Consider the following 15,530-nt stretch of genomic DNA (forward strand, 5'->3'; position numbering starts at 1 on the left):
AGGAGCATTCTTTCACTTTTAAGCCTAACTGCCTTACTAAAGGAATACTTTCTAATGCTTTCTGACACTTAGCTTTGCTGTCAGTTAATCTAGTGTACTATGGTTGCCCTTACACTTCTCATTAAACATAAATATACCATTTAAACATAAACTCGGATCATTTGCCAGAAAAAAACCCTGTGCTCTTTTGTCTGTTCTACTACCTGGCAGACTGTCTCTTTCAGTCAAGGCAACCAAAGGCTGCTGCAAAAGGGAAATCATGTCAATTATTAACTGTTGGGTCAATGTTTATAGGCCAATATCTGCTGACAGCAGTGAGGAAACACAGAAACTGTTGGATTAAAAGAAAACAACAGCAGTGAGACGGTTCAATAGCTAACGAGCCTAACTTTTATAAGCAGCAGTTGACTCATAAACACATAGTATCTGTAATTCAGTTTCAGGAAAATCTACAACAAACAAAATATCTCGAACCTCAAAACACTTTAGAATATATTTTTTCATTAGCATTATTGCTAATATTATATTTATTAATAACAGCTAATAATCAAATACAGAGATGTGTATAAACACACAGTGAGTGAAACGAGGGGATTGAAGAAGAAACGCTCAACAGTGCATCATGGGAATCCCCCACCAACCTAGACTTAATGGAGCATAACTAAGGGAGGGCTCGATCTACCTGATGCAGTATCACTATACAGCGAGGAACATAAGTGTCTGAACACCTGAGAAAATCAGTGTTAATATTTGGTACAAAAGCCTTTGTTTGCAATTACAGAGGTGAAACGTGTCCTGTAGTTCTTGACCAGGTTTGCACACTGCAATGGGGATTTTGGCCCACTCCTCCACACGCCCACATAGCAAGCAGGATCTGGTATCAAGCTGGCACTGCTGTTTGACTTCTGGCATGATAAGACATATGTCATCCCGATATGGACCAGGCCTGGCATAGATGGCACTGTCTATGTGATAGCATGCCATATCTGGCTCGATTGTGGTTTGATTTATCTGGTCCAGGCCCATAGAAAACAGGTCTGGCCTGGATCTGCCATCAAGCTGGCACTTCTGACTGACCGGTGTCATGGCTGAGTTTATGTCAACCAGATGTGGGACAGGTCTGGCAATGATGGCATTATTTATGTTCCTATTTTCCTATTTTAGTTAGAAGACCCAAATGCCATGTTGCAATACTATACTGCTATGGTAGCCAACGTTTCAAACGTAGGTTTGACAGGTCTGTGAGTGTAAATTGTATCCAAAACCTAGTGAAGGTTTACTCATGCTTACCGCTGGGTAGCTGTAGCTCAGGAGGTAGAGCAAGTCACCTACTGATCGGAAGGTTAGTGGTTCGATCCCTGGCTCCTCCAGTCTGCATGTCAAGACTGTGGATGTGTATAAATGTAGTCAGGAAGCATTCGTTTAAAGATATTGGGTGAATGTGGTATGCTATATAGAGCACTTTGAGTAATCTGGGAGAGTAGAAAAGTGCTATATACGAATCAGTCCATTCACTATCTGAACAGATTTTTGTCATGTTACTTTTGCACTATATGTTGTCATTACATGGCTTGGTTAAGGTACACATTAGGCTGACATCTGGGGCCAGAGCTGAAACTGTTCTGGGCCAGCGCAGGGCCAGCAGTGTGCCTGCAACTGGCCTTGTGTCGGCCCATGTGTGGGACACCTCTGGCAAACCAGATCTGCGCCATGTGGGCCATGTGTAAGCACATTGTGTGGTCCAGATCTGGGCCATACCAATTTTGCTATGTGGGACAGATCTCCTCTAGATGTGTCAAGTTTCTGAGCTGTTGCTGAGAAACACAGAGTTTCAGCTCCCTGCAGAGATTTGCTATTGGATTTAGGTCTGGAGACTGGCTAGGTCGGTCCAGAACCTTGATATAATTCTTACGGAGCCACTCCTTGGTTAACCTGGCTGTGTGCTTCAGGTCATTGTCATGTTGGAAGACCCAGCCACGACTCTTCAATGACTGAGGGAAGGACGTTGTTGCTCAAAATGTCACAATACATGACCCCCTTCATCCTGTCCTTAATACAGTGCAGTCATCCTGTCCCCTTTGCAGAAAAGCACCTCCAAAGCAGGATGTTTCCACCCCCAAACTTCACAGTAGGGATGGTGTTCTTGGGATGCAACTCCTTCTTTTTCCTTCAAACATGGCGAATGACGTTGAGGCCAATTTCTATTTTGGTCTCATCTAACCACATGACTTTATCCCATGCCTCAGTTCGAGGGAGACTGACAGTCGTCTTTAGCCTGTTCTATTTTCTAACAATTGCTCCAGTAGTTGATCTATTTTCACCAAGCTGCTTGGCAATTGCCCTGTAACCCTTCCCAGTCTTGTGGAGGTCCACAATTTTGTCTCTGGTGTCTCTTGACAGATCCTTGGTCTTGCCTATGGTAATAGTTGGAGTCTGACTGACTGTGGAGTGGAGAGGTGTCTTTAAAGAGCTCAGACACTGGCTACTAATTTAGATTAATAAGTAGAGTAGAGGTGGACTTTTTAAAAGCATAGTAACAGGTCTTTGAGAGACAGAATTCTTTCTGATTTCCAGGTGTTTAAATAATGTGCAGCAGTGCAATACAAAAAAAAATATTTAAAAATCATGCAATGTCCTGAATTGTTTTTAAATGCTGTCTCTCACAGTGGGAATACACCTACAATGTGTTCCATGATTTCTAAGTGGGAGCACTTGCAAAATCGCAGGGTGTTCAAATACTTATGTTCCTCACTGAATGCTTTATTAAAAAGGAAAGTTTTAAGCCTAATCTTAAAAGTAGAGAGCAGCTCCAGAGAAGAGGGGCCTGAGAGCTGAAAACTCTGCCTCCCATTCTGCTTTTAAATATCCACATGTAAGCCAATGAGAGTGAGGCGGTCTGCTGGTATTATGAGAGCTTTAAAACAAGATGGGGCCTCATTAGGATCTTAAATAAAATTCTGGATTTAACAGGGAGCCAATAAAGAGAAGCCAAGATACAGAAATATACTCTCTCTCTCTTTTTTATCTTTTCTGTCTGTCCCGTTTGGATCTTTAGCCATCAGAATTGTTGTCTGAAGGCCAAGAAAGATGCCAAGCGGATTTATCATGGCCTTGCCATATTGGTCCATTTGATTGACCTTTATTATAATTATGTATTCATTTTATTTTATTTTCAGTTGTTACAGACGTGACAGACATGACTGGGGGATAGGACAGGGAGAAAGAACGAAAGAAAGAGAGGGAGAGAAAGAAAAATAGAGGGGAGAAGAGACGGTGAGAAAGGGGGGAAGAAAGAAAAGAAAAACAAACAAAACACCTGGATCACCTGCATGGAGATAAAAAAAACAGAAGAGAAAACAAACAAAAAAGAGCAACATAATAAATACAGCACCATTACAATAAACTAGCTAACAGTAGATAACAGTAGATACTAAATATTACATGTTATTGTGCAGTACGCAAGATTGACAGAGCACAATGTGCTTTGAGGCAGCAGCCACGAAAGGTGTAGTTTGTGTCTGTGAACACCTGTGTGGATCAGCACACTTGTATTCAAAAGGTTTCTCCATGTAACGATCTGCTAGGGAGTGTGGGGAGCCATAGCCCCGTCCCCCAGGGCATGAAGCAGGTATGGTGGACATCCAGGTCCCAGACATTGAGAGGCCCCAGATCCAAGGAGGACCGCCAAAGGTGCAACCGTGCCACCCTCCTGGGAAGAGCTGAGGAGAGCCCCAAACGAGAGGTCACCCAGCAGCCACGGAGGAGAGGCCAGAGGGGGTTGCAGTGACGTGCCAGCGGGCTCTGCTGCTACTCTCTTTCAAGTCCATGTCAGTACTCTTGCTGCAGCATTTTCAATTAACTGAAGACTTTTCAGGGAGTTTTAAGGACAGTCTGATAATAATAATAACAGTAGTGCAACCTAGAAGTAATAAGTGCATGAACTAGTTTTCTGGATTTAATTTTCTGAATTGCTCAAAACCAAACAAACCTAAACAAAATTCTTAACAAACAAGTGACTATGTATGTTAACTACGTTGTATAGTACGAAAAAAGTTGAACACATCCAGGGTTGCTTTGCATTACTTGGCTTGACAAAACCCCAAACCCCAGTTGGAGATAATGGGTATCATAACAGTGATTATCTACTTTCTCTTTTAAGCGCCACTTTCTGAAGCTTCAGGCAGTAAACACTCAGTTAAAAATGGTCGTTTTGTTGGTTGTGTAAATCTTCTTCCACACAAAATGATCCCTCTGAGTGCCAGAGACATTATCACATGGTGAAATGCAATAAAATGCAACACAAGATATTCATGCTACAGAACACTGTTAATGTATTGGACAGAGTGGTTAAAAAAATTAATAAATAAATTCAAGTTAATTATGCTATTGTTGACTGTGCTCTTGTTGCTGCTGCTTGTGTGGGTGCACATTAGAGCTCTCAACCAGGTTATGTATTCAGCATAGGTTACCACAGTGATTTAGATACACTTGTATGACACAGGAAACTTTGACTGCTGCACCATTTCATATGAAGGACATGTCAAATGTTTTTTTTTAGAGAGGCACATTTAATACATATATATTAGAGCAGATGGACCGTGTGTCCATACATAGAACAATGTGTAGCTCTTAGTTCCTTCTGAGTGATTCATCAGCACAATTGGTTTACAGGAAAACCTCCATAGTAGGTCAGTACATAACATGGTGGAACTTATCTATATGTCTGCAGCTGACAACAGCATAAAAGCACTTCAGCTGTTCAATAGCACTTGACTTCCTGTTAAAAGCCCATTGTCAGGCCGCTCATAAGCTTTTAGTTCCCATCAGATCATCATGGAAGAGAAGCCCTACTTTCTGATCAGAGCTTCACTTAAACACAGTCACATGACAACAGTGTTTGTGCACTCAGTCGTAAACAACTGCAGGTTTGCTCATTTGCAGCGAAGTGCTGCTGGTGATGAAAAAACCACAGACCGCAAATTGATCATGATAGCGTAGAGCCACTGAATGAGACTGTATATCAGGTAATTCTTCATATTTGCAGGCAATAATTATTGCAGGCAAAGTTATTGTACAAAAGATGACAGTTACAGATCATAACACAAGTATTACACCACTGCCCAGTGTAAGGTTTTTGCCTCAGCTGCCCTAAATGGTAATTACCAAAATATTTTTTATGCTTTGGTTAATCCTTAATTAAAATGCTATTTTTAATGCTAAAATATAATAATTGTTGTTATCCATAATGTTCTTTTTAATTTACTGTTTAGAAAAAAGTAGTAACGGACATTTTTATCATTTGTGATATTTTATTAGCCTTCCTAAATAGAAAATTGTGTTTTAGTTGTTGAATATTGTGCTTTATTGAGAAGTTCAGTGTGTCAGATCAAAATGTGATTATGAAAACATGAAGTCAGTTTGTTGTGAAGTAGGCATTCCAAGAACATGACTCAACATGAAGACGGTTTCTTCACTCTGTCAAGAGGCGAGTAGTGCTGTGCGATACTGCAAGATTTGGTATCCTTCCGATACCAAGCAAATATTGGGCCAGTATCACCAATGCCGATAAAGTGGATGCATCATCAAATTGTGAAATCTGAATGAATTATTTAGAACCCAGGACAAAAAAAATAAAACGATTAAGGCTGCAGCACATCTACTTGTAGTTTAAATATAGTAATCATACAATTTCCCTTTCACAGTTTAAGCAAAAGGGTAATTATATCCAGTCAAATCTGAGCCATATTATACCACCTTTATCTACCTGGATCTGAGCATGCTTGCTTGTTTGTTTGCACTGCCAAGTCACGTGACAGTACAACCTCAAAACACAAGCGAGGAGAGGAGGCGCAAACTGCCTGCTCTGTGCTGTGTGACCTGAAAGCAGCAGGAGAAGGCAGAAGTGCCAAGAAAAGAAGTGCCATTTCAAAGATAAGTCACAATTTTTCCACATTAAGTTTGACACCCCTGTACTAATGCGTCTATTAATTGCCTCCAATCTCTACAAAATGCCGAGGGAAAACGTTTATCTTACTCTCATAAATATTCTCATATTATCCCAGGGTTAAAGCTTCAGCACTGGTTTCCAGTCAGGCTCGGATTTCAGTATAAAACTTTGGCTCTTACTTTTATGGCTTTATAAGATGAGACCTTCAGTTAAGGGAGATTGTGCATTAAGAATCTGAGTTTCAAAACTCTGAAAGCTCACCACACTCTCTACACATCTGTGACATTCAGCTTACAAGTCGTCTGTTCAAAGAGGCATTTGTTTTATGTTCTTTGTTCAGGGCTGGACAGCGACTGGGCTGCCGAGCTGGTTCTAAGTGATACCTCTGTACTGCATTTTGTAACTAGTTTCTTGTCTTTAAAAGTGCTATATAAATACATTTTCATTACTTTTACCTTGCACTGTCAGTGTCCTTACAAAGGTTCCCCTCATCCCCACCCCAGCGTAAGATCTGTGTATGTGTGCCTGTGTGGGGCAGGACAAAGGCCTAGTCATATTTTTTCCCCCTGTGGTTTCACCTGAAGCCTTGTGCAATTGTACGGATGACGAAGTAGGAGAGGGGAGGTGATAGTTGCTCTAGCTCTTGAGTAATCGTTCCAGAGAATCATTTTTAGATAAAAGAGCAGACTGAAGAATTAGTCAGTGTTTTATTTTCACATTCTGTGACAATAGTTCATTTTCTCCTTATTTTAAAACCTCTTCATCCGAGAAACTAGGATTTTTTAGAAGAACATATACATTAATAGCAATATTGGTGTATAAAATTCATTTGGTTCCCACTGTTACCAACCTTACTGACGCCCAAGTAAATATTGGGCCAGTATCACCAATGCCGATAAAGTGGATGCATCATCAAATTGTGAAATCTGAATGAATTAGTTAGAACCCAGGACTAAAAAAATAAAACGATTAAGGCTGCAGCACATCTACTTGTAGTTTAAATATAGTAATCATACAATTTCCCTTTCACAGTTTAAGCAAAAGGGTAATTATATCCAGTCAAATCTGAGCCAATACTGGTGTATAAAATTCATCTGGTTCCCACTGTTACCAACCTTACTGACGCCCAAACTGATTCTTTAGCAGTTACTGGAAAACTAATGCAAATGACATCAGTCTGACACAGAAAAGTGGTGATAGCTGCTTTTTCTGAAAAAAATAAAAATGTATATTCATTTAGTTTTTAATAAAAACAAAAAATAAACCTAAAACAACTTTACCAAAGGACCAGAAATAATTATGCTGAAAATAGAAATCCAAAAAGAGATTTTTAGATTTAAGAAAATGCACATTTTGAAAAATCTCCTCATGTTTTGAGGTTGTTCCTTCAAATCATCAGGCAGCAGAGAGACAAAATCTTAATGTTGAAATGCTGAACTCTGAAAGTGCCTGCAGACTGCCATCTCAGGTCTCGAGCTAAATACAGATGACGATGACAACAGAATCTTTTTCCATATACAGTTATGTTGAAACTGTGACGATGACAGAGGGGGAGTTAGAACATTTCCAATAACAGCATCACTGTGAGTGAAAGGGTGATCCACATGATTGCCATTCATATGATGCTCTGCTGCTTTCCTTCTGTACAACTTCTTGTTTCTCCCATGTGTCATTGCCCTGAGGCTTTGTGACTCATGCTGTGATGAGCCTGTCAGTCATGCTGTGATAGCGGGAAACCAGAAGCTGTGTTGAAACAGTGTTCCCATATCCTGTGATGGTGGTGGGGACTTCTCCTATTGCATCCACACACATGATGTGTCCTCCATTGTTATACAGATAAAAGAAAAAGAAAGAAAATATTATTATCAAAGAACACTGTCTGCATCTCCGCCAACTGTATGAAACATTTAGATTAACTGGTTAACTATCTGTACACGCCCTGCTTCATGGAGTCAAAATCCACACGAACTGCTAACAAATACAAAGTCCTGCTAGTGCAAGGGAAGTTATCTTATATAGAATCAAACACAAAGCGAAACAATGGTTTGTTTTGCAAACGTAAATATAATTTTTGGAAAGTGTTCTTGCCAAACAGTAACAATGAAAAATTCCCTTAATGATAAGGGATTCCAGGAAAGGTTAATATACCACCACGCCTGTGTGCTGGCCTTGTTGCTCTGTGCTTGTTGTCCAAAAACTGCTAAAACACAGCCAGTGTGGCTCACTGGAACATTCCTTTATTATCATGAACACGCACACTGGAGTTTAGTTTAACTCAGTCACACACAAACCACAAAGCTTCGAAGACCATGTTAATCTGCCACTAAAAACAGCCTCCAGTAATGCCCTACTGTTTGATTAGTCACACTGAGCCCTTTTACAGTCTAACTGTAAATTTGAGCTGTTGTCAAAGATGGAATCTTAAGAAGGAATGGGTGGACACAGATACCACAGACAGCAGAAGTGATAGAAGGTCATCACTTTTGTATTAATGTGAGATTGAAAAAGGGGGGTGGCAGCAGCCATTTTGACATGAGGAGGTAAGGTAAGGTACACACAAAATGAGTTATGGTTTCGTTCTGTTGAGTGTGTCAAAGCTCTCTCAGTGAGCCACTTCAACTTGTAGAGGCAGTAGGCACTAGTAGAGGCAAGCAAACAACTGTTAGCTGGATCTGGATCTGTCAATCATAGCACCCAGGCCTGATGGAGGGCTGGGTTACAAATAACTAAGTAAAAATCAGCCACTATACACTTGTTATGTAGGTGGAAATGTCTTTTGTAACAGGCTGTAAACATTAACGTTATCACAAATTTTTTTTAGATGGGCATAGACAGGTTAAGAGCCGGTCTTCCATAATGTAGCAAGCACATCATCCCAGGTTCAATCTCAGGAACAGACACAAAAGTCCACAGAAAAGTCCACATTATTAAACACGTACGTTCAACAAGCTTTAACCTGCATTGGTTCCGTTTATATTTCTCTCTCTGATCGTGTGTCACCAGAGTTCAAATGAGTTGAGCTCTCAGCTAACGGCACTGAACATGTTTGCAGTAAATATACCTCAGGCTGCTCACTTCCTGTGCTGACATGTTTTCTCCTGCTGGGAGTGTCTCTAAACACACTGCGCTGCGCTAACAATTTAGCCTAGTACTATGAAGCCAGGATGCTTTCAGAAAAACAACTCTTGTAACGACTTCACTTTAACAATAACCAAAGAGCAAAAAGAAAAAAAAACACATCCATGGAAACTGACTGGCACAAACCAAAAGAATTCCTCTTCATCCCCCCATAACCACATCCTAATCCCTGGCAGACTGGAGCCTGAGGACGAGGCCTGTCTGCTGTTTATCTCTAAGAAATCTTGTGACCACACCTCTAATCTTTACCTCTGCATGTGCTTGTTGTGTGTGTTTAATGGCCTGTCTATTGTCATTCAGGTGCGAGCATAGGTGTGGCTCTTTTCCAGAATTACAGTCATTGACATTAGTAAACACAGGAAGCAAATCCAAGAGTAGGGCAGGAATGGCATTATTCTTTGGTTTTACCTGGCAACAGCCACTGTGAATATGGTGGTAAAACTATGTCAATGTTTGGTACAAAACCTTCCCCAAATGTTTTTTCAGTAACTGACACACCTCTGTGCCTTTCAGTTAAGCTGTTCCACTGCAAACAGAAGCAAAGGCACAGTGAAGCAAGAGCCTGGCTTATCAGCAGCTGTAAAACTGCCTCACTCTCTGCAGACAGCAGAGGCTTGCTAAACAGGAACAACTGGCTTGCAAGACAATAATATCACATGTGCTTTTATTTCAGGTCTCTTTATCATTCACTTTAAAGTGTCAGAAAGCACAAACAATACCAGCAGTCAAGTCATGCATATTAATGTTTTCTTATTCACAAAATCCTTCCAGCTCCTGTATGTTTCACTTCTCCATAACTGCAAACAGCATGCAGTTAGCATTTAGCTAAAGAGCCAAACATTTTCAAGAGCCAGTATATCTAAAGGAAGTCTGGCCCAGAAACTCAACTCAACTCCATTTGTAAATGTTTGCCAACAAGTTTATCCAGGTGACAATCCCAGTTTTGTGTTTCCAGCTGCCTTGAAAGAACAGATAATTATGCAGAACAGGTTTTACGTAGCTTGTTGTTTGTTTCTGTTTGTTATTGTTTCCATTTTCACTGTCTTTCTGCGTGGTTTGCAAATTGAAGTAAACCATTTGTAAACACTGGTGTATTTAAAGCTTTAACTAAGGCAGGAAGAACGACTACAAAACAAACAGTTTAATCCACAGTTAGTTTATCGCGTATATCTGGCTAATAACCTGCTACCAAACACCCAGCAGACAGACAGGAACATGTTTGAGTCTGAATTCCCGGAATACAGACTACAGACGGCCCACTTGTCTGATCTTGTTTGTTGGAGACTTTGCTTTCAGTTTGATTCCTTGTTTTTTATGGAAGTCCTAATCAAAATGGCTTCAGAAGAAAATCACAAAGGAAAATTTGTAAAAAGAGTTGACAGTGATTCTCTAAATCAGGGGTGTCCAAATCCAGGCCTCAGGGGCCGGTGTCCTGCAGGTTTTAGATGTGTCCTTGATCCAACACAGCAGATTTAAATGGCTAAACGACCTCCTCAACATGTCTTGAAGTTCTCCAGAGGCCTGCTAATGAACTGATCATTTGATTCAGGTGTGGTGACCCAGGGTGAGATCTAAAACCTGCAGGGCACCGACCCTCGAGGCCTGGAGTTGGACACCCCTGCTCTAATGGTCAGCATTATTAGAGACCCTTTCACATTAGAGGCCTGTTTGATTCAATGTTCAAATCAAACTTTGTTGTTTAAAAGGGCGTGATGACATCACAGTTGGGGTGGCACACAACTTAAATCTTTTCAGCCTCTTTAAGAGGAGATTGTTGTTCCTCTTCTTGTTTAGGTTGATTTCGTTCAGTTTTTTTGTTTTGTTTTTGGTTTCACTATTGCTATTAAAAATATTCCAAAGATATTGTTAAACAAAATATGTAGCTTGCTTAGTGCAGTTGATATTTGCACACAAGAAGTTAATTCTGAAATTAAACTTCTTTGGATATAATAAAACATTAATACGAAAAAGAATATAAAAAAGAAGAAAAAACAACCTAAATGGCAATCCTTGTACCTTTGCCTTCTCTAAATCATGGACAAAGCAAAAAATTGCAAATATCTTTTCCAAAACAATAAATTAACGATATTTTTCTCGTATTATTTCACACATGCATGACCGACAGACCAGATTTTGTAAAGTGAGTGAGTCGCTGTGCTGGCCTGACACAGTGCACTGAGAGCTCAGACCTATAAGTGAAAGCAACATAGTCAGCAGGCTGGACTTCACCGTCTTTAAATAACATGGCGTTACTCCACCAACAAGCTGTGACTTGCAGTGACAGGCAGCCGGGAAGCCTGAACCAGTCGCTGCCCACTGTTGAAATAGGAAAGTTATTATAAAGGTCTATATGGTTTCACTTTTCTTTCCTGTCAGACAGAGGCGGAGCCAGACATTTGAAACACCCGGGGCTTAGCCCTAAAGGGTAGTATGCATGTGGGATTTTTATTTTTTTTTGGGGGGGGGTTAGAGATGACTGAAAGATTAATTGGCTCTGTTTTGAGTTTTGTTCAAAAAAGAATGACTTCATATAGGGAAAAATATATATCACATGTGCAGGACACCTTAAACTAGTTTTTTAATTAAGCAGCAAGGCAGAACAAAGTCGGGGCTGTATCAAGACACGAGGACTAAACCCCAATTCAACCAGACCCAGAACTGATCCGGAATTAAAACAGGACTACAACAGTAACCAAGACAGAACCAGAATCAGAACTAGATGATAGTAGCACTAAAAATCATCATAGACCTGCACTACACTTATTTTTTAATTCTACCAAAGTCCAATATTTAGATTGAGAAAAGTTTATATAATTATTTAGCCTTGTTGTGCAAACAAGCCTGCATAACTTAATAAATATAGAATTTGAAAAATAGCAAACCTAAAAAGAAACACTAGGTACGAGATACATGAGTACCTATGATACGGTGATACTTTGGTAAACAACCATTTGACTAACATGTGTGTCTCACCTGCTCTTGTTCATCTCTGTTCTGTCCTCATTCTCCATCTCCCTCTCTCTCCCTCTCTGTTCCTCTCTCTCCCTCTTTGTGCTGACAATCATCAAATATACAGTTGAAACCAGATATTTATGTACTCTTCAGATCAAAACACAAACACTTTTTTAATTGTAACATCAAATCAGACTAAATGTTTATTTTTTTAGATTGATAAATATGGTAAATGGCCTGTATTTATATAGCGCCTTACTAGTCCCTAAGGACCCCAAAGCGCTTTACATTTCCAGTCATCCACCCATTCACACACTGGTGATGGCAGCTACATTGTAGCCACAGCCACCCTGGGGTGCACTGACAGAGGCGAGGCTGCCGGACACTGGCGCCACCGGGCCCTCTGACCACCACCAGTAGGCAACGGGTGAAGTGTCTTGCCCAAGGACACAACGACCGAGACTGTCCAAGCCGGGGCTCGAACCGGCAACCTTCCGATTACAAGGCAAGCTCCCAACTCTTGAGCCATATAAAAAACACATTTGTTAACTTTAAGAGTAAAGAGAGAAACTATCTGTATTTCTTAATTGCAAATGGCACCAAATTGTATTCAAATTGAGCCACACTTATGGAGCTCCATAGTTCTTTTCCTGGTGTTTTGGTTGATGTCTCTTGATTTTCCCATGTCACAGAAACAGGCTCTGTGTTTTGCCTTATATGCATCCACAGCTGTGCCACCAATTTACTCACATGGACTCTACGAACCAATCAGAAGCTTCTTCAGCTCAGAATGGAATCGTCTGGAGTTTCTTATTAATTAACAATAAACTTAGTGTACATGTACTCCTAAATTTGATGAAAGTGATAAAAAATAGACAGCTCTGTCTCTCTTTATTCTGACATTTAACTAATTCAAAAGATATTTCAATATTTATCTAAAACAAAAGTTTACTCTAAATTGATGTTGTACAGTAAAAATGTTTTATGTTTTCTCCCTAAAGTGTATGTAAATATCTGGTTACAAATGTGAATATCCTGCTGTGTACTGAAATCCCTCTTGTTTTGCATAGAAATATACTGAACAACATACAAAGCATAATATATAAAATAACATTTACCTGAGTTTTTTCTTTGAAAGAAGCTCCTAATGTCCATTCTTATATTTCAGTACATAACTGAAACCGATTTAGTCGGGGAGGGTAAGAACTGAAAATATGAAATAAACACACGTAAGCTAAGACTCTCTAAAAAAAATAGCATTTGTTCGGCTTTTCATTTCGCCATTTGTTGATTCACTTGAAGAGCGAGTAACGTAATATTGGTCAAGTGATCAGTTTGATATCTTTCGTGATTCACCGTCATATTTACATTATTTGTACGGTACGAATGATTTGCTTTGGTACCTGCTCAAACTTAAGCTCTCCTTAGTAGAGCTGGCTCCGTTTCTCCAACAGCGAACTCACAGGCAGTAGCTGCCCCGCCCCCTCGCTCAGTCGCTTAGTGCCTGAGCTCGGATCATACCAATATCAGGGGGGATTCACGCACAGTCGTAAATTCCCACAGTGTGCACTATGTGCTTCGAATATTGTGTGTACTTTTTGTTTTATACAGTTGTCAGCCAGGCATCTAACTATGAAAAAATTACACTCCAAAAGACCCCGGGCTTCTGACAAAACAACCCGGGCTTAAGCCCAGTAAGCCACCCCCACGCTCCGCCCCTGCTGTCAGACATGTTAAATGAGGTCGTTTTCTGTTAGTGGTTATACTAATGCATGTGAATTTGTCGCCATCTAGTGGGCAGCAGTGTATATGAATAACATTCAATTGGGCAGACTTTCTTCTTCATGCATGATCAAAATGAACCCAAGTTTACAAAGCAAGAGCACCAAATTAGAGTGTTGTGTTCCTATGCTTTCATGATAGTGTATAAAAAACAGTCCCAGTTTCAACCTCGTGATTTTCAATGCTTAATTTTATTGGCTTTGACTGAAAGGATACAAGAGGCAGCATAGCAAGAGCAAGAGATAGACAGTTACTGTAAAAAAAAAAAAAAAGAGCAACAATCCCATTTTCCTTTCTTATACATGTATAGTACATATACATTATTTCATTTGTGTTTTATGCAGCAGGCCATATTAAAAGAACTGTGACTATACGGTATTGGGCCACAATGTTAAAAAACTTACTGGTGATTAACACTGGCTGTTTTGTCACAATGCCATTTTCTGGTGGGTAACCTGGGTTCCCAGCACTCATGTGGTTCTTATGTTGAGACATAAGGTAATATGTCTATAGGTAATAAAAAAACGATATTTGACAAATGTAAAGGTTGGTGCAATGATAGAGATAGTTCTGTTTTCTGATCTTTAGGCTGAATAAGGATTTCTCTGAAGTCAAAGCGGACATGCGTTGATAGTTTTTGCAGGAATATATTTATCTGTGTTAGTCAGTCTATTTGCTGGGAAAAGCTCACTAAAAATGATATGAATAAAAACTATAATTGCAGTAAAACCCTGTTATTAAGTAAAAATAATATGCAGCACCAAGTATATTTTAAACCAGACAATATTGACTGGATTGTGTTTTCAATTCATGAAGTGGTAACTGGATCTGAAATATCATTTGGCATGCAACAGCAAAATGATCCCTGTCATCATACACTTCCTCTACACAACATCCACTTACAAGTTTCTTCTACAAACTTGTAAGTGGATGTAATAGTACTTTATTTTGAGTGTGCATCAAGACAAAGTAACAGTACTTAATTTCTTTGGAATTTAAAGATACTTTTGGACATAACCAACTGTGAACTTTTATGTTCGGATACCAATACTCTTAATTAGTTATATATGTTTCAGTTACTTTAAAGAAGTATATTCCTCAGTGACAGCATGATCATGTTCCAACACATCATCAAATCTATTGTTTATGCAGCTGCTGACTGTGGTTTACACCATTTGAATCTTTTGTTTTCTTTGACAAACAGAGCAAGAAAATCACTTGAAGGAGTGCTCGCTACAATAATCATGGAAAAGAAAAGCAGCAGATACACAGCTCCCCCTGGAAGTTTCTAAGACACATATGCAGAGCTTCCCACCACCTACAAAATGCTTACATGTGAATAATAACTATGCTGGGAATTTATTGTCACATGATCAGTGACAAACCAGCTTTGATCATTTTAACTGCTCATTCATGCATTCACACCCATTCACATAAGCACTTTTTTCTATGTAAGTGCTTTCTATCTAACATTCACACATGCATATGAAGAGAGCGTCATGTAGAATCAGCCAGTGATAGATGTCTCTGATGTCTTCGTGCTCTGTTTTGGGTAAAACACAACAAAAGTTTCTAGCATATCAATACGGAGCCACCAAACCAGGGTGAACAATGTTTTTCTTCAAGGGGTCAAACTGACTCAGGATCAGTGGAAATGCAGTAAGTGGAACAAATCAGAAATTACTGTTTGTTTATTATTTTAAAAAGCTCC

General features: G+C 39.7%; 2 protein-coding genes and 1 long non-coding RNA gene across 9 annotated transcripts in view; 1 reads left to right on the top strand and 2 right to left on the bottom strand.

Moving 5' to 3' along the window:
* The window catches only part of LOC120736835 (cadherin-1-like), a 271,472-nt gene that overhangs the window by 68,573 nt on the left and 187,369 nt on the right, over nucleotides 1–15,530 (top strand). The gene's annotated exons all lie outside the window — the stretch shown is intronic.
* The window catches only part of LOC120736832 (B-cadherin-like), a 66,590-nt gene that overhangs the window by 21,455 nt on the left and 29,605 nt on the right, over nucleotides 1–15,530 (bottom strand). The gene's annotated exons all lie outside the window — the stretch shown is intronic.
* On the bottom strand, nucleotides 6,511–13,206 carry LOC120736854. 2 transcript variants are annotated; one of them, XR_005696625.1, is made up of 2 exons: nucleotides 13,156–13,206; nucleotides 6,511–7,767 (listed from the first exon to the last, which is right to left on the bottom strand). It is a non-coding gene; the product is annotated as an uncharacterized LOC120736854 (long non-coding RNA). The 2 variants fall into 2 exon arrangements; XR_005696624.1 differs by lacking the exon at nucleotides 13,156–13,206 and adding an exon at nucleotides 12,059–12,108.

The sequence above is a fragment of the Simochromis diagramma genome, unplaced genomic scaffold (assembly GCF_900408965.1).
Source record: "Simochromis diagramma unplaced genomic scaffold, fSimDia1.1 OVJJ01000197.1, whole genome shotgun sequence".
Lineage (NCBI taxonomy): Eukaryota > Metazoa > Chordata > Actinopteri > Cichliformes > Cichlidae > Simochromis > Simochromis diagramma.